This window comes from Hippocampus guttulatus, chromosome 14 (genome assembly GCF_054856545.1).
Source record: "Hippocampus guttulatus isolate MCC_2025c chromosome 14, RoL_Hgut_1.0, whole genome shotgun sequence".
NCBI lineage: Eukaryota > Metazoa > Chordata > Actinopteri > Syngnathiformes > Syngnathidae > Hippocampus > Hippocampus guttulatus.
The window spans coordinates 18,840,230-18,855,114 of NC_141274.1; positions in this window are offsets into that span (position 1 = coordinate 18,840,230).

Consider the following 14,885-nt stretch of genomic DNA (forward strand, 5'->3'; position numbering starts at 1 on the left):
TTCAGGATGACCTCCTGAACTAAATACATGTTGAAGTGTGTGCATAAGTCCTTTGGTTTAGGCGTGATACTCAATTTGAGTTTTTATTGCTTTAAATGCATTTTCAGCCCCAGCTGAGCACGTTTTGTGAGTTTGAATGTATCTTGATAGGAATGAGTTATGTGGTCAAATTAATGCTCATATAGGCTTCAGAATGACCTCCTGAACTAAATACATGTTGAAGTGTGTGCATAAGTCCTTTAGTTTAGGCGTGACACTCAATTTGAGTTTTTATTGCTTTAAATGCATTTTCAGCCCGAGCTGAGCGCGCTTTCTGACTTTGAATGTATCTTCATAGGAATGAGTTGTGTGGTCAAATTATTGCTCAAATAGGCTTCAGGAGGTCATCCTGAACAAAATACATGTTGAAGTGTGTGCATAAGTCCTTTGGTTCAGGCGTGACACTCAATTTGAGTTTTTATTGCTTTAAATGCATTTTCAGCCCGAGCTGAGCATGTTTTGTGAGTTTGAATGTATCTTCATAGGAATGAGTTGTGTGGTCAAATTAATGCTCATATAGGCTTCAGGATGACCTCCTGAACAAAATAGATGTTAAAGTGTGCGCATAAGTCCTTTGGTTTAGGCGTGACACTCAATTTGAGTTTTTATTGCTTTAAATGCATTTTCAGCCCGAGCTGAGCACGTTTTGTGAGTTTGAATGTATCTTGATAGGAATCAGTTGTGTGGTCAAATTAATGCTAATTTAGGCTTCAGGAGGTCATCCTGAACAAAATACATGTTGAAGTGTGTGCATAAGTCCTTTGGTTTTGGCGTGACACTCAATTTGAGGTTTTATTGCTTTAAATCATTTTCAGCCCGAGCTGAGCGCGCTTTCTGACTTTGAATGTATCTTCATAGGAATGAGTTGTGTGGTCAAATTAATGCTAATTTAGGCTTCAGGAGGTCATCCTGAACAAAATACATGTTAAAGTGTGTGCATAAGTCCTTTGGTTTAGGCGTGACACTCAATTTGAGTTTTTATTGCTTTAAATGCATTTTCAGCCCGAGCTGAGCACGTTTTGTAAGTTTGAATGTATCTTCATAGGAATGAGTTGTGTGGTCAAATTAATGCTAATTTAGGCTTCAGGATGACCTCCTGAACTAAATACATGTTGAAGTGTGTGCATAAGTCCTTTGGTTTAGGCGTGACACTCAATTTGAGTTTTTATTGCTTTAAATGCATTTTCAGCCCGAGCTGAGCACGTTTTGTGAGTTTGAATGTATCTTGATAGGAATCAGTTTTGTGGTCAAATTAATGCTCATATAGGCTTCAGGATGACCTCCTGAACAAAATAGATGTTAAAGTGTGCGCATAAGTCCTTTGGTTTAGGCGTGACACTCAATTTGAGTTTTTATTGCTTTAAATGCATTTTCAGCCCGAGCTGAGCACGTTTTGTGAGTTTGAATGTATCTTCATAGGAATGAGTTATGTGGTCAAATTAATGCTCATATAGGCTTCAGGATGACCTCCTGAACTAAATACATGTTGAAGTGTGTGCATAAATCCTTTGGTTTAGGCGTGACACTCAATTTGAGTTTTTATTGCTTTAAATGCATTTTCAGCCCGAGCTGAGCGCGCTTTCTGACTTTGAATGTATCTTCATAGGAATGAGTTGTCTGGTCAAATTAATTCTCATATGGACTTCAGGAGGTCATCCTGAACAAAATACATGTTGAAGTGTGTGCATAAGTCCTTTGGTTTAGGCGTGACACTCAATTTGAGTTTTTATTGCTTTAAATGCATTTTCAGCCCGAGCTGAGCACGTTTTGTGAGTTTGAATGTATCTTCATAGGAATGAGTTGTGTGGTCAAATTAATGCTCATATAGGCTTCAGGATGACCTCCTGAAGTAAATACATGTTGAAGTGTGTGCATAAGTCCTTTGGTTTAGGCGTGACACTCAATTTGAGTTTTTATAACTTTAAATGCATTTTCAGCCCGAGCTGAGCACGTTTTGTGAGTTTGAATGTATCTTCATAAGAATGAGTTATGTGGTCAAATTAATGCTCATATAGGCTTCAGGATGACCTCTTGAACTAAATACATGTTGAAGTGTGTGCATAAGTCCTTTGGTTTAGGCGTAACACTCAATTTGAGTTTTTATTGCTTTAAATGCATTTTCAGCCCAAGCTGAGCACGTTTTGTGAGTTTGAATGTATCTTCATAGGAATGAGTTGTATGGTCAAATCAATGCTCATATAGGCTTCGGGAGGTCATCCTGAACAAAATACATGTTGAAGTGTGTGCATAAGTCCTTTGGTTTAGGTGTGACACTCAATTTGAGTTTTTATTGCTTTAAATGCATTTTCAGCCCGAGCTGAGCACGTTTTGTGAGTGTGAATGTATCTTCATAGGAATGAATTGTGTAGTCAAATTAATGCTCATATGGGCTTCAGGAGGTCATCCTGAACAAAATACATGTTGAAGTGTGTGCATAAGTCCTTTGGTTTAGGTGTGACACTCAATTTGAGTTTTTATTGCATTAAATGCATTTTCAGCCCGAGCTGAGCACGTTTTTTGAGTTTGAATGTATCTTCATAGGAATGAGTTGTGTGGTCAAGTTAATGCTCATTTAGGCTTCAGGTGGTCATCCTGAACAAAATACATGTCGAAGTGTGTGCATAAGTCCTTTGGTTTAGGCGTGACACTCAATTTGAGTTTTTATTCCTTGAAATGCATTTTCAGCCCGAGCTGAGCACGTTTTGTGAGTTTGAATGTATCTTCATAGGAATGAGTTTTGTGGTCAAATTAATGCTCATTTAGGCTTCAGGTGGTCATCCTGAACAAAATACATGTTGAAGTGTGTGCATAAGTTCTTTGGTTTAGGCGTGACACTCACTTTGAGTTTTTATTGCTTTAAAATTATTTCAGCCCTCGCTGAGCACGTTTTGTGAGTTTGAATGTATCTTCATAGGAATGAGTTGTGTGGTCAAATGAATGCTAATTTAGGCTTCAGGAGGTCATCTTGAACAAAATATATGTTGAAGTGTGTGCATAAGTCCTTTGGTTTAGGCGTGACACTCAATTTGAGTTTTTATTGCTTTAAATGCATTTTCAGCCCGAGCTGAGTATGTTTTGTGAGTTTGAATGTATCTTCATAGGATTGAGTTGTGTGGTCAACTTAATGTTCATTTAGGCTTCAGGAGGTCATCTTGAACAAAATACATGTTGAAGTGTGTGCATTAGTCCTTTGGTTTAGGTGTGACACTCAATTTGAGTTTTTATTGCTTTAAATGCATTTTCAGCCCGAGCTGAGCACGTTTTGTGAGTGTGAATGTATCTTCATAGGAATGAATTGTGTAGTCAAATTAATGCTCATATGGGCTTCAGGAGGTCATCCTGAACAAAATACATGTTGAAGTGTGTGCATAAGTCCTTTGGTTTAGGTGTGACACTCAATTTGAGTTTTTATTGCTTTAAATGCATTTTCAGCCCGAACTGAGCACGTTTTGTGAGTTTGAATGTATCTTCATAGGAATGAGTTGTGTGGTCAAATTAATGCTCATTTAGGCTTCAGGTGGTCATCCTGAACTAAATACATGTTGAAGTGTGTGCATAATCCTTTGGTTTAGGCGTGACACTCAATTTGAGTTTTTATTGCTTTAAATGCATTTTCAGCCCGAGCTGAGCGCGCTTTCTGACTTTGAATGTATCTTCATAGGAATGAGTTGTATGGTCAAATCAATGCTCATATAGGCTTCGGGAGGTCATCCTGAACAAAATACATGTTGAAGTGTGTGCATAAGTCCTTTGGTTTAGGCGTCACACTCAATTTGAGGTTTTATTGCTTTGAATGCATTTTCTGCCCGAGCTGACCACGTTTTGTGAGTTTGAATGTATCTTGATACGAATGAGTTGTGTGGTCAAATTAATGCTCATATGGGCTTCAGGAGGTCATCCTGAACAAAATACATGTTAAGTGTGTGAATAAGTCCTTTGGTTTAGGTGTGACACTCAATTTGAGTTTTATTGCTTTAAATGCATTTTCAGCCCGAGCTGAGCACGTTTTGTGAGTTTGAATGTATCTTCATAGGAATGAGTTGTGTGGTCAAATTAATGCTAATTTAGGCTTCAGGAGGTCATCCTGAACAAAATACATGTTGAAGTGTGTGCATAAGTCCTTTGGTTTTGGCGTGACACTCAATTTGAGGTTTTATTGCTTTGAATGCATTTTCAGCCCGAGCTGAGCACGTTTTGTGAGTTTGAATGTATCTTGATAGGAATGAGTTGTGTGGTCAAATTAATGCTGATATAGGCTTCAGGATGACCTCTTGAACTAAATACATGTTGAAGTGTGTGCATAAGTCCTTTGGTTTAGGTGTGACACTCAATTTGAGTTTTTATTGCTTTAAATGCATTTTCAGCCCGAGCTGAGCACGTTTTGTGAGTTTGAATGTATCTTCATAGGAATGAGTTGTATGGTCAAATCAATGCTCATATAGGCTTCGGGAGGTCATCCTGAACAAAATACATGTTGAAGTGTGTGCATAAGTCCTTTGGTTTAGGCGTGACACTCAATTTGAGTTTTTATTGCTTTAAATGCATTTTCAGCCCGAGCTGAGTATGTTTTGTGAGTTTGAATGTATCTTCATAGGATTGAGTTGTGTGGTCAACTTAATGTTCATTTAGGCTTCAGGAGGTCATCTTGAACAAAATACATGTTGAAGTGTGTGCATTAGTCCTTTGGTTTAGGTGTGACACTCAATTTGAGTTTTTATTGCTTTAAATGCATTTTCAGCCCGAGCTGAGCACGTTTTGTGAGTGTGAATGTATCTTCATAGGAATGAATTGTGTAGTCAAATTAATGCTCATATGGGCTTCAGGAGGTCATCCTGAACAAAATACATGTTGAAGTGTGTGCATAAGTCCTTTGGTTTAGGTGTGACACTCAATTTGAGTTTTTATTGCTTTAAATGCATTTTCAGCCCGAACTGAGCACGTTTTGTGAGTTTGAATGTATCTTCATAGGAATGAGTTGTGTGGTCAAATTAATGCTCATTTAGGCTTCAGGTGGTCATCCTGAACTAAATACATGTTGAAGTGTGTGCATAATCCTTTGGTTTAGGCGTGACACTCAATTTGAGTTTTTATTGCTTTAAGTGCATTTTCAGCCCGAGCTGAGCGCGCTTTCTGACTTTGAATGTATCTTCATAGGAATGAGTTGTATGGTCAAATCAATGCTCATATAGGCTTCGGGAGGTCATCCTGAACAAATTACATGTTGAAGTGTGTGCATAAGTCCTTTGGTTTAGGCGTCACACTCAATTTGAGGTTTTATTGCTTTGAATGCATTTTCTGCCCGAGCTGACCACGTTTTGTGAGTTTGAATGTATCTTGATATGAATGAGTTGTGTGGTCAAATTAATGCTCATATGGGCTTCAGGAGGTCATCCTGAACAAAATACATGTTAAGTGTGTGAATAAGTCCTTTGGTTTAGGTGTGACACTCAATTTGAGTTTTATTGCTTTAAATGCATTTTCAGCCCGAGCTGAGCACGTTTTGTGAGTTTGAATGTATCTTCATAGGAATGAGTTGTGTGGTCAAATTAATGCTAATTTAGGCTTCAGGAGGTCATCCTGAACAAAATACATGTTGAAGTGTGTGCATAAGTCCTTTGGTTTTGGCGTGACACTCAATTTGAGGTTTTATTGCTTTGAATGCATTTTCAGCCCGAGCTGAGCACGTTTTGTGAGTTTGAATGTATCTTGATAGGAATGAGTTGTGTGGTCAAATTAATGCTGATATAGGCTTCAGGATGACCTCTTGAACTAAATACATGTTGAAGTGTGTGCATAAGTCCTTTGGTTTAGGCGTGACACTCAATTTGAGTTTTTATTGCTTTAAATGCATTTTCAGCCCGAGCTGAGCACGTTTTGTGAGTTTGAATGTATCTTCATAGGAATGAGTTGTATGGTCAAATCAATGCTCATATAGGCTTCGGGAGGTCATCCTGAACAAAATACATGTTGAAGTGTGTGCATAAGTCCTTTGGTTTAGGCGTCACACTCAATTTGAGGTTTTATTGCTTTGAATGCATTTTCTGCCCGAGCTGACCACGTTTTGTGAGTTTGAATGTATCTTGATACGAATGAGTTGTGTGGTCAAATTAATGCTCATATAGGCTTCAGGATGACCTCCTGAACTAAATACATGTTGAAGTGTGTGCATAAGTCCTTTGGTTTAGGCGTGACACTCAATTTGAGTTTTTATTGCTTTAAATGCATTTTCAGCCCGAGCTGAGCACGTTTTGTGAGTTTGAATGTATCTTGATAGGAATGGGTTGTGTGGTCAAATTAATGCTCATATAGGCTTCAGGATGACCTCCTGAACTAAATACATGTTGAAGTGTGTGCATAAGTACTTTGGTTTAGGCGTGACACTCAATTTGAGTTTTTATTGCTTTAAATGCATTTTCAGCCCGAGCTGAGCACGTTTTGTGAGTTTGAATGTATCTTGATAGGAATGAGTTGTGTGGTCAAATTAATGCTCATATGGGCTTCAGGAGGTCATCCTGAACAAAATACATGTTGAAGTGTGTGCATAAGTCCTTTGGTTTAGGTGTGACACTCAATTTGAGTTTTTATTGCATTAAATGCATTTTCAGCCCGAGCTGAGCACGCTTTTTGAGTTTGAATGTATCTTCATAGGAATGAGTTGTGTGGTCAAATTAATGCTCATTTAGGCTTCAGGTGGTCATCCTGAACAAAATACATGTTGAAGTGTGTGCATAAATCCTTTGGTTTAGGCGTGACACTCAATTTGAGTTTTTATTGCTTTAAATGCATTTTCAGCCCGAGCTGAGCACGTTTTTTGAGTTTGAATGTATCTTCATAGGAATGAGTTGTGTGGTCAAATCAATGCTCATATAGGCTTCGGGAGGTCATCCTGAACAAAATACATGTCGAAGTGTGTGCATAAGTCCTTTGGTTTAGGCGTGACACTCAATTTGAGTTTTTATTCCTTTAAATGCATTTTCAGCCCGAGCTGAGGACGTTTTGTGAGTTTGAATGTATCTTCATAGGAATGAGTTGTGTGGTCAAATTAATGCTCATATAGGCTTCAGGATGACCTCCTGAACTAAATACATGTTGAAGTGTGTGCATAAGTTCTTTGGTTTAGGCGTGACACTCACTTTGAGTTTTTATTGCTTTAAAATTATTTCAGCCCGAGCTGAGCACGTTTTGTAAGTTTGAATGTATCTTCATTGGAATGAGTTGTGTGGTCAAATGAATGCTCATTTAGGCCTCAGGAGGTCATTTTGAACAAAATATATGTTGAAGTGTGTGCATAAGTCCTTTGGTTTAGGCGTGACACTCAATTTGAGTTTTTATTGCTTTAAATGCATTTTCAGCCCGAGCTGAGCATGTTTTGTGAGTTTGAATGTATCTTCATAGGAATGAGTTGTGTGGTCAACTTAATGTTCATTTAGGCTTCAGGAGGTCATCTTGAACGAAATACATGTTGAAGTGTGTGCATAAATCCTTTGGTTTAGGTGTGACACTCAATTTGAGTTTTTATTGCTTTAAATGCATTTTCAGCCCGAGCTGAGCACGTTTTGTGAGTGTGAATGTATCTTCATAGGAATGAATTGTGTAGTCAAATTAATGCTCATATGGGCTTCAGGAGGTCATCCTGAACAAAATACATGTTGAAGTGTGTGCATAAGTCCTTTGGTTTAGGTGTGACACTCAATTTGAGTTTTTATTGCATTAAATGCATTTTCAGCCCGAGCTGAGCACGTTTTGTGAGTTTGAATGTATCTTCATAGGAATGAGCTGTGTGGTCAAATTAATGCTCATTTAGGCTTCGGGAGGACATCCTGAACTAAGTACATGTTGAAGTGTGTGCATAAGTCTTTTGGTTTATGCGTGACACTCAATTTGAGTTTTTATTGCTTTAAATGCATTTTCAGCCCGAGCTGAGCATGTTTTGTGAGTTTGAATGTATCTTCATAGGAATGAGTTGTGTGGTCAACTTAATGTTCATTTAGGCTTCAGGAGGTCATCTTGAACAAAATACATGTTGAAGTGTGTGCATAAATCCTTTGGTTTAGGTGTGACACTCAATTTGAGTTTTTATTGCTTTAAATGCATTTTCAGCCCGAGCTGAGCACGTTTTGTGAGTGTGAATGTATCTTCATAGGAATGAATTGTGTAGTCAAATTAATGCTCATATGGGCTTCAGGAGGTCATCCTGAACAAAATACATGTTGAAGTGTGTGCATAAGTCCTTTGGTTTAGGTGTGACACTCAATTTGAGTTTTTATTGCATTAAATGCATTTTCAGCCCGAGCTGAGCACGTTTTGTGAGTTTGAATGTATCTTCATAGGAATGAGCTGTGTGGTCAAATTAATGCTCATTTAGGCTTCAGGAGGACATCCTGAACTAAGTACATGTTGAAGTGTGTGCATAAGTCCTTTGGTTTGGGCGTGACACTCAATTTGAGTTTTTATTGCTTTAAATGCATTTTCAGCCCGAGCTGAGCGCGCTTTCTGACTTTGAATGTATCTTCATAGGAATGAGTTGTCTGGTCAAATTAATTCTCATATGGACTTCAGGAGGTCATCCTGAACAAAATTCATGTTGAAGTGTGTGCATAAGTCCTTTGGTTTAGGCGTGACACTCAATTTGAGGTTTTATTGCTTTGAATGCATTTTCAGCCCGAGCTGAGCACGTTTTGTGAGTTTGAATGTATCTTGATACGAATGAGTTGTGTGGTCAAATTAATGCTCATATAGGCTTCAGGATGACCTCCTGAACAAAATACATGTTGAAGTGTGTGCATAAGTCCTTTGGTTTAGGCGTGACACTCAATTTGAGTTTTTATTGCTTTAAATGCATTTTCAGCCCGAGCTGAGCACGTTTTGTGAGTTTGAATGTATCTTCATAGGAATGAGTTGTGTGGTCAAATTGATGCTCATATAGGCTTCAGGATGACCTCCTGAACTAAATACATGTTGAAGTGTGTGCTTAAGTCCTTTGGTTTAGGCGTGACACTCAATTTGAGTTTTTATTGCTTTAAATGCATTTTCAGCCCGAGCTGAGCGCGTTTTCTGACTTTGAATGTATCTTCATAGGAATGAGTTGTGTAGTCAAATTATTGCTCATTTAGGCTTCAGGAGGTCATCCTGTACAAAATACATGTTGAAGTGTGTGCATAAGTCCTTTGGTTTAGGCGTGACACTCAATTTGAGGTTTTATTGCTTTGAATGCATTTTCAGCCCGAGCTGAGCACGTTTTGTGAGTTTGAATGTATCTTGATACGAATGAGTTGTGTGGTCAAATTAATGCTCATATAGGCTTCAGGATGACCTCCTGAACAAAATACATGTTGAAGTGTGTGCATAAGTCCTTTGGTTTAGGCGTGACACTCAATTTGAGTTTTTATTGCTTTAAATGCATTTTCAGCCCGAGCTGAGCACGTTTTGTGAGTTTGAATGTATCTTCATAGGAATGAGTTGTGTGGTCAAATTAATGCTCATATAGGCTTCAGGATGACCTCCTGAAGTAAATACATGTTGAAGTGTGTGCATAAGTCCTTTGGTTTAGGCGTGACACTCAATTTGAGTTTTTATAACTTTAAATGCATTTTCAGCCCGAGCTGAGCACGTTTTGTGAGTTTGAATGTATCTTCATAAGAATGAGTTATGTGGTCAAATTAATGCTCATATAGGCTTCAGGATGACCTCTTGAACTAAATACATGTTGAAGTGTGTGCATAAGTCCTTTGGTTTAGGCGTGACACTCAATTTGAGTTTTTATTGCTTTAAATGCATTTTCAGCCCGAGCTGAGCACGTTTTGTGAGTTTGAATGTATCTTCATAGGAATGAGTTGTATGGTCAAATCAATGCTCATATAGGCTTCGGGAGGTCATCCTGAACAAAATACATGTTGAAGTGTGTGCATAAGTCCTTTGGTTTAGGTGTGACACTCAATTTGAGTTTTTATTGCTTTAAATGCATTTTCAGCCCGAGCTGAGCACGTTTTGTGAGTGTGAATGTATCTTCATAGGAATGAATTGTGTAGTCAAATTAATGCTCATATGGGCTTCAGGAGGTCATCCTGAACAAAATACATGTTGAAGTGTGTGCATAAGTCCTTTGGTTTAGGTGTGACACTCAATTTGAGTTTTTATTGCATTAAATGCATTTTCAGCCCGAGCTGAGCACGTTTTTTGAGTTTGAATGTATCTTCATAGGAATGAGTTGTGTGGTCAAATTAATGCTCATTTAGGCTTCAGGTGGTCATCCTGAACAAAATACATGTCGAAGTGTGTGCATAAGTCCTTTGGTTTAGGCGTGACACTCAATTTGAGTTTTTATTCCTTGAAATGCATTTTCAGCCCGAGCTGAGCACGTTTTGTGAGTTTGAATGTATCTTCATAGGAATGAGTTTTGTGGTCAAATTAATGCTCATTTAGGCTTCAGGTGGTCATCCTGAACAAAATACATGTTGAAGTGTGTGCATAAGTTCTTTGGTTTAGGCGTGACACTCACTTTGAGTTTTTATTGCTTTAAAATTATTTCAGCCCTCGCTGAGCACGTTTTGTGAGTTTGAATGTATCTTCATAGGAATGAGTTGTGTGGTCAAATGAATGCTAATTTAGGCTTCAGGAGGTCATCTTGAACAAAATATATGTTGAAGTGTGTGCATAAGTCCTTTGGTTTAGGCGTGACACTCAATTTGAGTTTTTATTGCTTTAAATGCATTTTCAGCCCGAGCTGAGTATGTTTTGTGAGTTTGAATGTATCTTCATAGGATTGAGTTGTGTGGTCAACTTAATGTTCATTTAGGCTTCAGGAGGTCATCTTGAACAAAATACATGTTGAAGTGTGTGCATTAGTCCTTTGGTTTAGGTGTGACACTCAATTTGAGTTTTTTTTGCTTTAAATGCATTTTCAGCCCGAGCTGAGCACGTTTTGTGAGTGTGAATGTATCTTCATAGGAATGAATTGTGTAGTCAAATTAATGCTCATATGGGCTTCAGGAGGTCATCCTGAACAAAATACATGTTGAAGTGTGTGCATAAGTCCTTTGGTTTAGGTGTGACACTCAATTTGAGTTTTTATTGCTTTAAATGCATTTTCAGCCCGAACTGAGCACGTTTTGTGAGTTTGAATGTATCTTCATAGGAATGAGTTGTGTGGTCAAATTAATGCTCATTTAGGCTTCAGGTGGTCATCCTGAACTAAATACATGTTGAAGTGTGTGCATAATCCTTTGGTTTAGGCGTGACACTCAATTTGAGTTTTTATTGCTTTAAATGCATTTTCAGCCCGAGCTGAGCGCGCTTTCTGACTTTGAATGTATCTTCATAGGAATGAGTTGTATGGTCAAATCAATGCTCATATAGGCTTCGGGAGGTCATCCTGAACAAAATACATGTTGAAGTGTGTGCATAAGTCCTTTGGTTTAGGCGTCACACTCAATTTGAGGTTTTATTGCTTTGAATGCATTTTCTGCCCGAGCTGACCACGTTTTGTGAGTTTGAATGTATCTTGATACGAATGAGTTGTGTGGTCAAATTAATGCTCATATGGGCTTCAGGAGGTCATCCTGAACAAAATACATGTTAAGTGTGTGAATAAGTCCCTTGGTTTAGGTGTGACACTCAATTTGAGTTTTATTGCTTTAAATGCATTTTCAGCCCGAGCTGAGCACGTTTTGTGAGTTTGAATGTATCTTCATAGGAATGAGTTGTGTGGTCAAATTAATGCTAATTTAGGCTTCAGGAGGTCATCCTGAACAAAATACATGTTGAAGTGTGTGCATAAGTCCTTTGGTTTTGGCGTGACACTCAATTTGAGGTTTTATTGCTTTGAATGCATTTTCAGCCCGAGCTGAGCACGTTTTGTGAGTTTGAATGTATCTTGATAGGAATGAGTTGTGTGGTCAAATTAATGCTGATATAGGCTTCAGGATGACCTCTTGAACTAAATACATGTTGAAGTGTGTGCATAAGTCCTTTGGTTTAGGCGTGACACTCAATTTGAGTTTTTATTGCTTTAAATGCATTTTCAGCCCGAGCTGAGCACGTTTTGTGAGTTTGAATGTATCTTCATAGGAATGAGTTGTATGGTCAAATCAATGCTCATATAGGCTTCGGGAGGTCATCCTGAACAAAATACATGTTGAAGTGTGTGCATAAGTCCTTTGGTTTAGGCGTCACACTCAATTTGAGGTTTTATTGCTTTGAATGCATTTTCTGCCCGAGCTGACCACGTTTTGTGAGTTTGAATGTATCTTGATACGAATGAGTTGTGTGGTCAAATTAATGCTCATATAGGCTTCAGGATGACCTCCTGAACTAAATACATGTTGAAGTGTGTGCATAAGTCCTTTGGTTTAGGCGTGACACTCAATTTGAGTTTTTATTGCTTTAAATGCATTTTTAGCCCGAGCTGAGCACGTTTTGTGAGTTTGAATGTATCTTGATAGGAATGAGTTGTGTGGTCAAATTAATGCTCATATAGGCTTCAGGATGACCTCTTGAACTAAATACATGTTGAAGTGTGTGCATAAGTCCTTTGGTTTAGGCGTGACACTCAATTTGAGTTTTTATTGCTTTAAATGCATTTTCAGCCCGAGCTGAGTACGTTTTGTGAGTTTGAATGTATCTTCATAGGATTGAGTTGTGTGGTCAACTTAATGTTCATTTAGGCTTCAGGAGGTCATCTTGAACAAAATACATGTTGAAGTGTGTGCATTAGTCCTTTGGTTTAGGTGTGACACTCAATTTGAGTTTTTATTGCTTTAAATGCATTTTCAGCCCGAGCTGAGCACGTTTTGTGAGTGTGAATGTATCTTCATAGGAATGAATTGTGTAGTCAAATTAATGCTCATATGGGCTTCAGGAGGTCATCCTGAACAAAATACATGTTGAAGTGTGTGCATAAGTCCTTTGGTTCAGGCGTGACACTCAATTTGAGTTTTTATTGCTTTAAATGCATTTTCAGCCCGAACTGAGCACGTTTTGTGAGTTTGAATGTATCTTCATAGGAATGAGTTGTGTGGTCAAATTAATGCTCATTTAGGCTTCAGGTGGTCATCCTGAACTAAATACATGTTGAAGTGTGTGCATAATCCTTTGGTTTAGGCGTGACACTCAATTTGAGTTTTTATTGCTTTAAGTGCATTTTCAGCCCGAGCTGAGCGCGCTTTCTGACTTTGAATGTATCTTCATAGGAATGAGTTGTATGGTCAAATCAATGCTCATATAGGCTTCGGGAGGTCATCCTGAACAAAATACATGTTGAAGTGTGTGCATAAGTCCTTTGGTTTAGGCGTCACACTCAATTTGAGGTTTTATTGCTTTGAATGCATTTTCTGCCCGAGCTGACCACGTTTTGTGAGTTTGAATGTATCTTGATACGAATGAGTTGTGTGGTCAAATTAATGCTCATATGGGCTTCAGGAGGTCATCCTGAACAAAATACATGTTAAGTGTGTGAATAAGTCCTTTGGTTTAGGTGTGACACTCAATTTGAGTTTTATTGCTTTAAATGCATTTTCAGCCCGAGCTGAGCACGTTTTGTGAGTTTGAATGTATCTTCATAGGAATGAGTTGTGTGGTCAAATTAATGCTAATTTAGGCTTCAGGAGGTCATCCTGAACAAAATACATGTTGAAGTGTGTGCATAAGTCCTTTGGTTTTGGCGTGACACTCAATTTGAGGTTTTATTGCTTTGAATGCATTTTCAGCCCGAGCTGAGCACGTTTTGTGAGTTTGAATGTATCTTGATAGGAATGAGTTGTGTGGTCAAATTAATGCTGATATAGGCTTCAGGATGACCTCTTGAACTAAATACATGTTGAAGTGTGTGCATAAGTCCTTTGGTTTAGGCGTGACACTCAATTTGAGTTTTTATTGCTTTAAATGCATTTTCAGCCCGAGCTGAGCACGTTTTGTGAGTTTGAATGTATCTTCATAGGAATGAGTTGTATGGTCAAATCAATGCTCATATAGGCTTCGGGAGGTCATCCTGAACAAAATACATGTTGAAGTGTGTGCATAAGTCCTTTGGTTTAGGCGTCACACTCAATTTGAGGTTTTATTGCTTTGAATGCATTTTCTGCCCGAGCTGACCACGTTTTGTGAGTTTGAATGTATCTTGATACGAATGAGTTGTGTGGTCAAATTAATGCTCATATAGACTTCAGGATGACCTCCTGAACTAAATACATGTTGAAGTGTGTGCATAAGTCCTTTGGTTTAGGCGTGACACTCAATTTGAGTTTTTATTGCTTTAAATGCATTTTCAGCCCGAGCTGAGCACGTTTTGTGAGTTTGAATGTATCTTGATAGGAATGAGTTGTGTGGTCAAATTAATGCTCATATAGGCTTCAGGATGACCTCTTGAACTAAATACATGTTGAAGTGTGTGCATAAGTCCTTTGGTTTAGGCGTGACACTCAATTTGAGTTTTTATTGCTTTAAATGCATTTTCAGCCCGAGCTGAGCACGTTTTGTGAGTTTGAATGTATCTTCATAGGAATGAGTTGTATGGTCAAATCAATGCTCATATAGGCTTCGGGAGGTCATCCTGAACAAAATACATGTTGAAGTGTGTGCATAAGTCTTTGGTTTAGGCGTCACACTCAATTTGAGGTTTTATTGCTTTGAATGCATTTTCTGCCCGAGCTGAGCACGTTTTGTGAGTTTGAATGTATCTTGATACGAATGAGTTGTGTGGTCAAATTAATGCTCATATAGGCTTCAGGATGACCTCCTGAACTAAATACATGTTGAAGTGTGTGCATAAGTCCTTTGGTTTAGGCGTGACACTCAATTTGAGTTTTTATTGCTTTAAATGCATTTTCAGCCCGAGCTGAGCACGTTTTGTG